Raw genomic sequence first — 15,123 nt, forward strand, 5'->3', positions numbered from 1 at the left:
TCTGTTTAAGTACTTGGAATATATAATTATGTAAAACAAGCGGCTGAGCGTGGTGGCTCATGCCTGTAATCCCAGCACTTTGGGAGGCCGAGGCGGGTGGATCACGAGGTCAAGAGATCAACACCATCCTGGTCAACATTGCGAAACCCCGTCTCCACTAAAAATACAAAAAATTAGCTGGGCATGGTGGCGCGTGCCTGTAATCCCAGCTACTCAGGAGGCTGAGGCAGGAGAATTGCCTGAGCCCAGGAGGTGGAGATTGTGGTGAGCCGAGATGGGGCCATTGCACTCCAGCCTGGGTGTAACAAGAGCGAAACTCCGTCTCAAAAAAAAACAAAAAAAGACTCAAGATGGCGCTGTGAGAACAACCCAGGATTGGAGCCCGCGTTGAATTCGCAAACGGTGAGTCAGTGCTGCATTTCCAGACTGATCTTTGTTGCCCACAGAACGGGGAAACTCCCAAGTATAAAAAGACACGGGACGCCAGGCAGTAGGTCTGCCTGGCGAAGCCGGCAGCCGGGGCGGCGGCGGCCGGCCCTACCCAGCAATCCCCACAGGGCGCGCTTGTCCGGGTGCCTTGTTGAACCGGCAACCTGAGACTTGAGAGGGCTGGACTTGAGACTGAACGAGACTTGCACAGTAGCCCAGCCCAGGGGATTGCAGGGACAGATCGTTTGGGATACCCAGTGGGACGAACAAAACCGCGATTTCAAACTATCCCGGGCAGACGGTCCGAGACGCTCTGTGGGGGAGGGGCGTCCACCACTACGGAGGCAACCTGCCCCAACTGATATACACGCCCACTGCTGAGGCAGCCAGCCGTTGCCGAGGCAACCCGCCCCAACTGAGATACACGCCCACTGCTGACGCAGCCAGCCGTTGCCGAGGCAACCCGTCCCTACTGAGATACACGCCCACTGCTGACGCAGCCTGCCGTTGCTGAGGCAACACGCTACAACGAAGAGACTCCGCCGCAGGGCGTGGCGGAGACCACAGCAGAGCCGGCAGGAACAGCGCGAATCACACAACAGCAGGGCGGAGCCTCGGCAGCCAAACAGTGGCTAGGCTGCCTTTGAGCTGGGCAGGACACCTGATCGGACATCCAAAAATAAAGACCAAACCCCTCAACACAGAGCATTTGAGAAAAAAAAAAGGGTTGTTTAATGAGCTGTGTTGCAGCAGAATCAAACATAGCAGCCTAACAGCCCTGAATGAACAACAGAGTGCACAGCTCAGCAATTAAACCCCTATAAAGTACAAACTGTCTCCTCAAGCAGCTCCCTGACCCCTATATATCCAAAAGACTGTCATTAGGCAGGCATCATCCTGGGACAAAGAGAGCAGAAAAAGAAACTGGTAGCATCCCTCGCTGTGCCACGGCTACTAGAGGTGCACCCCAGACAAGCAGGGTCTGGAGCAGACCTCAACAGTCGTACAGTGAAGGGGCTAGACTGGTAGAAGGAAAACCAAGCAACAGAAATACTTCATCATCAACATTCTGGGTGTCCACTCAGAGACCCAAACGAAAAGTCAGCAACTACGCAGACGACCAGCGGACAAATCCACAAAGATGGGAAGAAACCAGCGCAAAAAGGAGGAAAACACCCGAAACCAGAACACATCGCCTCCTAGAAAGGACCAAAACTCCTCACCAGCAAGGGAACAAAGCTGGACGGAGAATGACTGTGACGAAATGACGGAATTAGACTTCAGAAGATGGATAATGAGAAACTTTTGTGAGCTAAAAGATCATGTATTAAATCAATGCAAAGAAACTAAGAACCTTGAAAAAAGATTTGAAAAAAGATTCGAGGAAATGATAACAAGAATGGATACCTTAGAGAGGAATATGAATGAATTAAAGGAGCTGAAAAACACAATACGAGAACTTCGCGAAGCAAACGCAAGTTTCAATAGCCGAATTGACCAAGCAGAAGAAAGAATATCTGAAGTCGAAGACCAACTCAATGAAATAAAATGAGAAACCAAGATCAGAGAAAAAAGCGCAAAAAGGAATGAACAAAGTCTCCAAGAAACGTGGGACTATGTGAAAAGACCTAACCTACGTTTGATAGGTGTACCAGAAGGGGACGAAGAGAATGAATCCCAGCTGGAAAATACTCTTCAGGACATCATCCAGGAAAATTTCCCCCACCTAGCAAGACAAGCCAACACTCAATTGCAGGAAATACAGAGAACACCACAAAGATATTCCGCAAGAAGAGCAACCCCAAGGCACATAATCGTCAGATTCAACAGGGTTGAAATAAAGGAGAGAATACTAAGGGCAGCCAGAGAGAAAGGTCGGGTCACCCACAAAGGGAAGCCCATCAGACTCACAGCAGATCTCTCGGCAGAAACACTACAAGCCAGAAGAGAGTGGGGGCCAATATTCAACATTCTTAAAGAAAAGAACTTTCAACCCAGAATTTCATATCCAGCCAAACTGAGCTTCAGAAGTGAAGGAAGAATAAAATCCTTTGCGAACAAGCAAGTACTCAGAGATTTTGTCACCACCAGGCCTGCTTTACAAGAGCTCCTAAAAGAGGCACTACACATAGAAAGGATCAATCAGTACCAGCCATTCCAAAATCACACTGAATGCTAAAGAGCTTCAACATAATGAAGAATCTACAACAACTAACAGGCAAAACAGCCAGCTAGCCTCAAAATGGCAGTATCAAATTCACACATAACAATATTAACCCTAAATGTAAATGGACTAAATGCACCAATCAAAAGACACAGACTGGCAAATTGGATAAAAATCCAAAACCCATCAGTGTGCTGTATCCAGGAAACCCATCTCACATGCAAGGATACACAAAGGCTAAAAATAAAGGGATGGAGGAAGATTTACCAAGCTAATGGAAAGCAAAAAAAAAGCAGGAGTTGCAATTCTCATCTCTGATAAAATAGACTTTAAAGCAACAAAGATCAAAAGACACAAAGAAGGCCATTACATAATGGTAAAAGGATCGATACAACAAGAAGAGCTAACGATCCTAAACATATATGGACCCAACACAGGAGCACCCAGATACATAAGGCAAGTTCTTAGTGACTTACAGAAGGACTTGGACTCCCACACAATAATAGTGGGAGACTTTAACACTCCACTGTCAATACTAGACAGATCAACCAGACAGAAAATCAACAAGGATACCCAGGGCTTGAGCTCAGACCTGGAGCAAGCAAACCTGGTGGACATTTACAGAACTCTCCACCCCAAATCCACAGAATACACATTCTTCTCGGCACCACATCACACCTACTCTAAAATTGACTACATAATTGGAAGTAAAGCACTGCTCAACAAATGCAAAACAACTGAAATCATAACAAACAGCCTCTCAGACCATAGTGCAATCAAGTTAGAACTCAGAATTCAGAAACCGACCCAGAACCGCACAGCTTCATGGAAACTGAACAACTGGCTCTTGAATGTTGACTGGGTAAACAACGAAATGAAGGCAGAAATAAAGAAGTTCTTCGAAACCAATGAGAACGAAGACACAACGTGCCAGAACCTCTGGGACACATTTAAAGCAGTCTCTAGAGGAAAGTATATAGCAATAAGTGCCCATATGAGGAGAATGGAGAGATCCAAAATTGACACCCTATCGTCAAAATTGAAAGAGCTAGAGGAGCAAGATCAAAAAAACTCAAAACCCAGCAGAAGACAAGAAATTACTAAGATCAGAGCTGAGCTGAAGGAGATTGAGACACAAAAAACCCTTCAAAAAATCAATAAATCCAAGAGCTGGTTTTTTGAAAAGATCAACAAAATAGACCACTAGCCAGATTGATTAAAAATAAAAGAGAGAACAACCAAATAGATGCAATAAAAAATGATAAAGGGGAAATCACCACAGATTCCACAGAAATTCAAACCATCATCAGAGAATATTACAAACAACTCTATGCACATAAACTAGTAAACCTGGAAGAAATGGATAAATTCCTGGACTCCTGTGTCCTCCCAAGCCTAAACCAGGAGGAAGCTGAAACTATGAATAGACCAATAACAAGGTCTGAAGTTGAGGCAGCAATTAAGAGCCTACCTCACAAAAAAAGCCCAGGTCCAGATGGGTTCACAGCCGAATTCTACCAGACACACAAGGAGGAGCTGGTACCATTCCTTCTAAAACTATTTCAAACAATCCAGAAAGAGGGAACCCTTCCCAAATCATTTTATGAGACCAACATCATCCTGATACCAAAACCCGGCAGAGACCCAACGAGAAAAGAAAACTTCAGGCCAATATCCATGATGAACATAGATGCAAAAATCTTCAATAAAATATTGGCAAGCCGATTGCAACAGCAAATCAAAAAACTTATCCATCATGATCAAGTAGGATTCATCCCAGGGATGCAAGGCTGGTTCAACATACGCAAGTCTATCAACGTAATTCACCACATAAACAGAACCAAAAACAAAAACCACATGATTATCTCAATTGACGCAGAGAAGGCATTTGACAAAATTCAACAGCCCTTTATGCTAAAAACCCTCAATAAACTCGGTATCGATGGAACGTATCTCAAAGTAGTAAAAGCTATTTATGACAAACCAACAGCAAATATCATACTGAATGGGCAAAAACTGGAAGCATTCCCTTTGAAATCTGGTACTAGACAAGGATGCCCTCTCTCACCACTCCTATTCAATATAGTACTGGAAGTTCTAGCCAGAGCAATCAGGCAAGAAAAAGAAATAAAGGGTATTCAAATAGGAAAGGTGGAAGCCAAATTGTCTCTATTTGCAGACGACATGATAGTATACCTAGAAGACCCCATCGCCTCAGCCCAAAAACTCCTGAAACTGATAAACAACTTCAGCAAAGTCTCAGGATATAGAATCAATGTGCAAAAATCACAAGCATTCGTCTACACCAATAACAGACTTAAAGAAAGCCAAATCAAGAGCGAACTGCCATTCGCAATTGCTACAAAAAGAATAAAATACCTTGGAATACAACTCACAAGGAACGTAAGGGACCTCTTCAAGGAGAACTACAAACCACTGCTCAACGAAATCAGAGAGGACACAAACAGATGGAGAAACATTCCATGTTCATGGTTAGGAAGAATTAATATCGTGAAAATGGCTATACTGCCCAAAGTAATTTACAGAATCAACGCTATCCCCATCAAGCTACCATTGACTTTCTTCACAGAACTGGAAAAAAACACCATGAACTTCATATGGAACCAAAAGAGAGCCCGCATAGCCAAGTCAATTCTAAGCAAAAAGAACACAGCAGGGGGCATCACACTGCCGGATTTCAGGCTATACTACAAGGCTACAGTAATCAAAACAGCATGGTACTGGTACCAAAACAGAGATATAGACCAATGGAACAAAACGGAGGCACCGGAGGCAACACAACATACATACAACTATACAATCTTTGATAAACCTGACAAAAACAAGCAATGGGGCAAGGATTCCATGTTTAACAAATGGTGTTGGGAAAACTGGCTAGCCATGTGCAGAAAGCAGAAACTGGACCCCTTCCTGACACCTTACACTAAAATTAACTCCAGATGGATTAAAGACTTAAACATAAGACCTGGCACCATAAAAACCCTAGAAGGAAATCTAGGCAAAACTATCCAGGACATAGAAGTAGGCAAGGACTTCATGAACAAAACACCAAGAGCATTGGCAACAAAAGCCAAAATAGACAAATGGGACCTAATGAAACTCCACAGCTTCTGCACGGCAAAAGAAACAGTCACTAGAGTGGATCGGCAACCAACAGAATGGGAAAAAATTTTCGCAGTCTACCCATCTGACAAAGGGCTGATATCCAGAATTTACAAACAACTCAAGCAGATTTACAGGAAAAAAACAAACAAGCCCATTCAAAAGTGGGCAAAGGATATGAACAGATACTTTACGAAAGAAGACATATATGAGGCCAACAATCATATGAAAAAATGCTCATCGTCACTGGTCATCAGAGAGATGCAAATCAAAACCACATTGAGATACCATCTCACGCCAGTTAGAATGGCGATCATTAAAAAATCTGGAGACAACAGATGCTGGAGAGGATGTGGAGAAAAAGGAACACTTTTACACTGTTGGTGGGAGTGTAAATTAGTTCAACCATTGTGGAAGACAGTGTGGCGATTCCTCAAGGCCTTAGAAATAGAAATTCCATTTGACCCAGCAATCCCATTACTGGGTATATATCCAAAAGACTATAAATCGTTCTACTATAAGGACACATGTACACGAATGTTCATTGCAGCACTGTTTACAATAGCAAAGACCTGGAATCAACCCAAATGCCCATTGATAATAGACTGGATTGGAAAAATGTGGCACATATACACCATGGAATATTATGCAGCAATCAGAAATGATGAGTTCGTGTCGTTTGTAGGGACATGGATGAATCTGGAAAACATCATCCTCAGCAAACTGACACAAGAACAGAAAATGAAACACCGCATATTCTCACTCATAGGTGGGTGATGAAAAATGAGAACACATGGACACAGAAAGGGGAGTACTAAACACTGGGGTCTATTGGGGGGAAAAGGGGAGGGCCAGTGGGAGGGGGAGGTGGGGAGGGATAGCCTGGGGAGAAATGCCAAATGTGGGTGAAGGGGAGAAGAAAAGCAAAGCACACTGCCATGTGTGTACCTACGCAACTGTCTTGCATGCTCTGCTCATGTACCCCAAAACCTATAATCCAATAAAAAATTAAAAAAAAAAAAAAAAAAAAAAAAAAACAAGCAAGGGCTCTTGTAAAAAGGTGAAAATTGAGCAATGACTTAAAATTTTGAATATCCTTATATTATGATTTCTTTCAGATTTTTCTGTTCTTTCTAGTTGTTGGGGGTGTGGAGCCCCCATTTCTTTAACTACATCAGACTGGGGAAGACAAAGAGTAAACAATAGACGTAGTAAATTAGTCAGTTTTCTAGATTGTCAAAGGTGATAAACTATGAGAAAAGAAAGTAGAGCAGGGTAAAGGGGTTAGGAATGCTGGGGGTGGAACAGATTTCTTAATGCATTAAGCAGGATCTCCGTATTAAATGGTATGCCCTCATTAAAGAGGTGAAATTTGAGCAGTGATTTAAAATATAACATAAACCAGCAGAAGATGGAAGAGAAACATAAAATATTAAAAGTGAAAATGTAATGTTACAGCTCTTTTAGAATTTGTCTAGCAGGCTTTCTAGTTTTTGCTGGAAAGCCCAGAGAAAAATTTTTTTTTTTAATTAAAAAGTGAAAATGCAATTCCTATAAAGGAATAATTTTGTTTGTAGCGATTAAATGAAACAAGAACTTGCATTTATTTAGCACCTACTCTAAACCGGAAATGTGTTTTATGGTTTACATGCATTATTGCCGACCCTTACAACAACTCACAAAGCAAGCTCTGTTAATCTCTAACTTACAGACATGGAAATTGAAGCTCACAGAAGTTAACTGACTTCCCAAGACCATAAAGCTAGCAGACTTTAGTGTCAGGAATCAGACTGATTTGCCTGGCACCAAAATTTTTTCTCCACTTTCCCCACTCGATAAAGCTGTTAACAAGGTCGCTAGTAATCTTTTGCCAATTCCAGTTAACGCTTTTTAGTTATCTTTCTTGACCTTTGCTGCATTTGACACTGTAAACCTGGGATCACCACACTTTTTCTGAAAGGGCCAGGTAGTATAAGTATTTTAGGCTTTGTGGGCCCTGATGGTCTCTGGCGACTACTTAAACTTTGCCATCATTGTTCACAAGTAACCATAATAATATGTCAATAATGAATGTGGCTTTGTTGCAGTAAAACTTTATTTGTTGATACTGAAATTTAAATTCCATATAACTTTCATGTCATTTATTTTCACCATTTAAAAATGTAAAATTTATTCTTGCTGAAAGCCTGTATAAAAATAGGCAGCAGGGTGGATTTGACCTGTAGGCCATAGTTTGCTGACTCCTGTCATGAAGCACTCCCCTGCTCTTGACATTCATTCCATTCCCTTCCAGCGTTTCTAGAGCTTTTAATACAGATCTGTGTGCTTCCTATTTATTACCTCATTTTACCCTTAGAAAATTGTGTTATTTATCCCAATTTTACTGATGAGGAATCTGAGGCACAGAAAAAGTAAGCAGTTTACCCAAGGTCACACCATTGGCAAGAGGTAAGCCAGTATTCAAAAGGAAGAGCTAGGATTCAAATCCAGCTGTGTGACAACAGAGCCAGCAGCAGGAAAGATAGGCCAGGCTATGCTGGTGTAATAAATAAATCTAAAATTTGAGTGCTTTCCTTCCAGAGGTCCTTTTCCACGTGACCTCCAAAGAGATCGTAGATGGGAAGAAGAACTTGAGGAAGATGCACCTGTGTTTAATTGCAGATCACCCCATCTCACATTCAGTAGCAACCCTAGTTACTTGCTCTACCTAGATGCAAGGAGGCTGGGAAATGGAGCTTATTTATGTGCCCAGGAAGGGAGAGATGGGCTTGGTGAGTACCAAGCCGGTCTCAGCCATAAAGCTTCTGCTCCTTACCACAGGCTGCAGCACCTGCCTCCCTGCGATCCCTTGTTCTTACTTCTCACTTCACTCATTTTTGGTTTCCTTGCTGAACTCCTCTTCAACAGTCCATCATTTAAGTGGGGACACTCCCCAGCCTACTGACCACAGCCCCTTCTCTCCTAACTGCACATGTTCTCCTATGAGAAGCTCAGTCACAGCCATGGCTTTGACTTTATTTAGAGCTTCCTGGTGAGTTCCTGTTGCATATGTCTGACTACTACGTAACACCAGTTGGATTTCCCATGTGCATCTCAAATTCAACATGTCCAAAACCATGCTCACCATCTTCCCCCACAAAATCTGTTCTTCCTTCTGTTCTTCCTATTTCTGTGAATGATACCACCATTCTCCAGCTACCCAAGCCAGACACAAGGGTGTCTTCCTATCCTCCTTCCTTTCTCTCTTCCTACATCAATTTGATCAAGAAGCTACTCGGTTCTCCTGTGTAGGAATTGCTGCTCCCACTCCAGTTCCACTGGCTGTACTTTTGTTCACACTCTTAGCCAGCCTCCTAACCTGTCTCCTTGCCTCAGTCTGTTCACCCATCAAATTATCTTCCTGAAACCACACGCAATCATGGCATTCCATGGTATAAAACATTTCTTGGCTCTTCATTGATTTCAGAATGAAATTGGAATCTCTTAGAAGATTCATAGAAACTTTCAAATCTGAATATGACCGCTACATTTTTCTTAAAACTCATCCATTGCCATGCAAAGCCATTCTCAGTTCCCTTAAATGGGTCATGTTTGCACAGTCCCTTTCCTCTACATGAAAGCTTCCTCAATCCTATTGCTTCTGTCCCATGTGACCTTTACTCATGCACCATCAGGACCCAGCTTCCCCTCTAGGAAGCCCTTCTCTTGTCACAAGTTTGGTTCACCTTCTCAGGGTACCTGAGATACTCTGTGTTGTTACATTATCTTGCATTTCAGGTAATATGTTCTGCTCTCTGTATGCTCAGTGCCTGCCACAGAGCCTGGCATATGACATATGCTCAGTAAATTCTCATTTGAACTGGAGTTCTTCTACTTAATGTGTGATGTTTTTATGCCTCACTGAACCCCTTTTGAGCCTCAGTTTTCCCTTTGAGAAAATGATGATGACAACCCCACTTAGAAGTAGTGTTGTCAGAGGGAGTGGAGAGTACCTTACACAGAATAAATGCTGCGCAAATGTGAGTTCCCTACCCTCCCTCCTCCAAATATGACCGAACTTTTTAAGATAGCCTTCTATAGCTGACAGAGGCCACCACTTCTTCAGCTAAGTGAATGCCAGTTGTCTGAGCACTTCTGATTCCTGGACTGGCATGTAACACACTTAGAAGTTGCTGCTCTATCCTAACAACAAGTAAAAAGCTGAACAACTGGAAAATCAACAGTCACTCTTAGATCTGTCAGAGAAGTGAGGCTATAGGACAAACCATTGCACCATGGTTTGGAGAGACAAACAGAGAATCACAGCTTACCCGAACAGAAACCCACAAGCAGAAATGTCTGTGGAAGCTCGTGCCTGGGTGAGAAACACCAAACAGTGACAGTAGATGGAGGTTCCATGCAGACAATATGAGAGTTAAAAATCCCAGGGAGATCCAGTCATGGGACCCCCACGATTCTGTAAGTCTTACCTCCAGTAGCTTTGCCAGGTCCTCACAGTGAATATCTGGAAAAATTCCCTTCAGTATTCTGGCAGCAGGAGGAGAAAAAAGCAAAACAAAACAAAATTTGAAATATGAAGCATTCTGTTCTTCTTAACAAGGCTTGCCCTCAGAAGAAACTATTTTACCAAGACCTAACATTTCTAGAGCAAGAGAAAACCCAACTCTAGCCCCATCTAGACATCCTGTCCCAACCAAAGGGAGAAAAAGTATCAAGAAGCACTGGCAAAGTTCACAGTCCAGGGGCACAGGCTCACCTAGAGACTGAGACCTAATTTTAGGACTGTAGAACACTTCCCTGTCCCACACTTTATCATGGCATTAGTAACATTATTTACTGTGGTTCCTTTTATTCAGTATATTGTGTCCATCTGTCAAGGAAAATTACAAGGTATATCAGAAGGCAAAAAACATGATTTGAATAGACTAAGCATCAGAAACAGTCATATTTAGCAGGAATGTGGGATTATCAGGCCAAGAATATTTTATTTGATTTCATTTTTTAGAGACAGTTTTGCTCTGTTAGCCAGGTTGAAGTGCATGGCATGATCATAGCTCACTGCAGCCTTGAGGCCTAAGCTCAAGCAATCCTCTTGCCTCAGCCTCTTGAGTAGCTAGGACTACAGATGGATACCACCATGCCTGGCTGATTTTATTTTTTGTCTAGATAGGGTCTTGCTATGTTGTCCAGGCTGGGAATTTTCAAAACTATGATTAATATGCCAAGGACTTTAATAATACAAAATGGACCACATGCAAGAACAAATGGATGATGTAAGCAGAGAAGGAAATTCTAAGAAAGAAGCAGAAAGAAATTCTAAAGATCAAAAACACTGTAATATAGATGAAGAATGCCTTTGATGGGTACATTTAATAGACTATACATGGCTGGGGAAAGAATCTCTGAGCCTAAAGATATGACAATAGAAATTTTCAAAACTGAAAAAACAACTGAATATCTGAGAAATGTAGGACAGCTACAAAAGATATAATATATGCATAATAGGAATACTAGAAGGGAAAGAAAGAGAGTAATGAACAGAAGCAATATTTGAAACAACATTTACTGAGAATTTCCCCCAGATTAATGAACAGCACCAAACCAGAGATCCAGGAATCTCAGAAAATACCAACCAGGATAAATGTCCCAAAACAAAGAACCTTTGCATTCAAACTTCAGAAAACCAAAAATAGAGAAACAAATCTTAAAAGAAGCCAGATGTAAAAAATGCCTTTCCTGTAGTAGAATGAAGATAAAAATCATATTCACTTTCTTTTCAGAAACTTTGCATGTAAGAGGATAATGGAAGAGAATATTTAAAGTGTTGAAAGGTGGAAAAAAGCACCAACCTAGAATTCTGTACTCAACAAAACTATCCTTCAAAAATGAAGGAGAAATAGACTTTCTGAGATCAACAAAAATTGGGGAAAATTGTTGCTGGCAGACCTGTCTGGCAATAAATGTTAAAATAACTTATCTAAATAAAAGAAAAATGATATAGGGCTGGGCATGGTGGCTCACGCCTGTAATCTCAGCACTCTGGGAGGCCAAGGAAGGCAGATGGCTTGAGGTTAGGAGTTCGATATCAGCTTGGCCAACATGGTGAAACCCATCTCTACTAGAAATACAAAAAAAGTAGCTGGGTATAGTGGTGCACACCTTTGGTCTCAGATACTCAGGAGACTGAGGCAGAAGAATCTCTTGAACTTGGGAGGCGGAGGTTGCAGTGAGCAGAGGTTGCAGTGAGCCAAGATTATGCCACTGTACTCCAGCCTGGGCAATAGAGCAAGACTCCATCTCAAAAAAAAAAAGGAAAAATGACATAGTTCAGAAACTCAGATCTCTTTAAAGAAAGGAAGAACATGAGAGCATGAATAAGTGAAGATAAAGACATTTTTCTTATTCTTAATTGGTCTAACAGATGAGTATGTGCAAAATAATAGCAACAATATATTTAATTACATATGCTTATGGAGTAGGCATATGTTAGGCTTATTTGTACCTTTGTCCATTCAACCAGCTTCAAAGGAGGAGATATGTAGCTAGCTTGTCTTCAGACTCGTGCTCTATCCAAGTTCTTAATCCCAACCCTCCCATCATACCTAGAACCTTGCTCCATTCAATGGTACTGCTTTTTTTCCACAATGCTCTCATCTGTAAAGTATCCTTCTCTGTCTACCACCCCTACTTTTAGGAAAGAAGGAAGCCATCAACAGTGCCAAATATCATAGAAAGGCCAAGTAAAATATTATCTTTCCTCTCCCTTTCCCTTTATCATCTAATATGATAAAAGAGAAGTTGGCTCCCTGATCCCATGTCCTCACCTCCCATTCTGCCCTATAAACCATCTTCATTTCCCAGTTCTTACAATGTCTGGGGTCCAAGACACTGATGACACTTCTACTTTCTCAAAACTCTTGCTTCCCTTGGCTTATGCCAGGACTATGGCCATTATTTCCTTGTATTTTCTCCCCAACATGGTTTTTCTTTCTCTGCCCTCTCTCTAAAGGTTGTGTTCACTAATTCCACCCTAGGACCTCTTCTCTAATTACACATTGATCCATCTAGGCTCATGCTTTCTACTTTGTTAGTTTACTTATTTGTTCAACTAATACTGAGAAAATGTAATGTGTCAGACTCTATTTGAGGTGCTGGGGACACAGTGGTGGGCAAAAGATGACACAGTTTCTGCTATCATAGATCTTATAGTAGAAATAGACAAGAATGGAATAGTCAGAGAAATAAAGTTAAAACTGTCAAGTACTTGCGAGAAGAAGTGCATGGTGCTATGTGTTGATGTGGCCTGTGAAGTGAGGAAAGGCTTCTCTAAGCCAAGAGATTCTTGAATTGAGATCTGAAAGACTGGTCATAGGTAACTAAGTATGTGTGGGAACAGGAAAGAATTGGGGAGAAGGGAAAGGGATGTTAAAAGAGGAAATAGCAGGATGAAGCAGGAAGAAGCATGGCATCCAAAAGAAGACCAGGATAGCTGGAGTGCAGATGAGCCTGGAACATAGGGCTTTGAAGAGAGATTAGGGGTTTTGACTTTATCCTAAGAGCAATGGGAACCTTGAAGAGTTGGGGTTTTTTTGTGTGAGGAAAGAGAGTGTGTTGACATACTTATATTTGTGTTTATTTTTTTAAAAATTGTTCTGGCTGCAATGTGGAGACCACATTAGAGGAATACAGCCTATGGAGTCAAAAAAAAAAGGCATCTGTGGAGTCCAGAGGGAGAGGCTGCAGTGGTCCAAACAAGAGTTGTTGGTGACACTGGAGTAAAAAAGAGAACAGAGAGAAAGAGGTGTATTTGAGAAGAACTTACGAGGAAAATCAACAGGACTTCATGTTGGAATGATATGGGAGCTGTTGAAGGTGACTTCTGCGTTTTTAACTTGCACAGCTGGGTAGACAGTTGCGGCATTCACTGAGAAAAGACAAGTTCTGTAAAGATAGGGCATGAGTGTAATTTTAGACATGCTGAGTTCAAAGTGCCTCAACACATCCAAGTAGAAAATTTGAGTGAGCAATTAAATATATGGGTCTGGTACTCAGAGGAAAGATCTGGGCTGGAAATACAAATTTATGAGCCTTTTAAATATAGATAGGACTTGAATTTGCTAGTGGAGATAAGATACAGAAAGAAAACGAAATTGTGAGAGGGTCTATAGCTGAACACCAAGGAAATTTAAAGGCTTAGTAGAGAGATGAAACAGCAGAAAGACGTAGAAGAAGCCATTAGAGAGATTCAAGGAAAATCAGTAGAATGTGGTGTTCCAAAAGCCAAAAAAAAAAAAAAAAAACAGTATTTCAGGATGCAGGGAGTGCCAAATGTAGCTGAGAAGATAAGGAAAAGAGAGACTGGAAAATAATCAGTGAATACAGAGGAAACTGAGGACTTTACAAAGAGCTATAAAGTGAAGACACTTAAGCATGTTTAAACTCACAGGAAAGGTCTACTTGTTTGTGGAAAGGAGAATATACAAGCACAAGAGAGAGGCAAGTCTGTCTGAATCTGGTAGGGCTGGGTTCTCCAGCCCTGGTGCAGACACTGGCCTGAGACCAACAGAGGAATCGCATGTGAGTTATGACAGAAGGAACATAGGATAGAAGGATGGGTTTATCTATTTAATGGTGGGAATTCAATGAGTTCCTATAAGATAACTTCCAGAGGCAAAGCCATCTGTTGAGATTTCAAGGTTTCAAGAGAGAAGAAGCCTGAACTGTTGTGAAATCTAGCAGGCAGCGTGCTAAGGAAACACAACAGGATTACCAAGCATTTCATTTGATAGTGAATTGAGAGCCCATTTGAAATTAGTGACTGGAAATTTATTTTGGCCAATCAGTCATTTTCACTTTTTTTCATTCTTCTTGCAAATGTTTATTGGGTGGCCCTAGGGAGCAGACAGGCATTATACCGAGTGTTGCGGAACTTCTAGCAGGACACAGGGAAGGTCAGTAATTTTTTTCACACAGTGATGGAATTTTACTAAATATGTGCTTCAGAAAGACAGAGAGCAGAGCATTAACAGAGTTTAAGTGGTGATGAGCTGAAGATTCTAAGCAATTTAGAAAGGAAGCAGGTAGAGAACAGTTAGGGCCCAATGCCCAAAAGAACTAGAAGCATATTTGACGTCTTTAAAAATATAAATCTATGTCACTCTTTTACATTAAGAGCACTAGCTCTTTGTATCAAGAGTGCTAGCTCTTGATTTAAAAGGATATTTGGTCCTAGCAATTGTGTCATCCTAAATAACAGAGAGGGAAATTCTCTAACAGAAAAGGATATTTATTCAGAAATGGGCATTGCAATAGGAATATGGGCACCATAGTTTACAGTGGAGGTAAAGAAAGACAAAGGTTTTGTAAGAAAAAAATAAGGAGGATTACATAATAGTTTTGAGATAATT

The 15,123-nt window shown here is 41.5% G+C and overlaps 1 protein-coding gene and 1 non-coding gene across 3 annotated transcripts in view; both read left to right on the top strand.

The window, feature by feature from the left end:
* AK5 (adenylate kinase 5) overlaps positions 1-15,123 on the top strand; it is a 307,643-nt gene that overhangs the window by 159,747 nt on the left and 132,773 nt on the right. The gene's annotated exons all lie outside the window — the stretch shown is intronic.
* LOC118143433 (U7 small nuclear RNA) lies at positions 7,164-7,225 on the top strand. Its single transcript, XR_004727649.1, has one exon. It is a non-coding gene; the product is annotated as a U7 small nuclear RNA (small nuclear RNA).

The sequence above is a fragment of the Callithrix jacchus genome, chromosome 7 (genome assembly GCF_049354715.1).
Source record: "Callithrix jacchus isolate 240 chromosome 7, calJac240_pri, whole genome shotgun sequence".
NCBI lineage: Eukaryota > Metazoa > Chordata > Mammalia > Primates > Cebidae > Callithrix > Callithrix jacchus.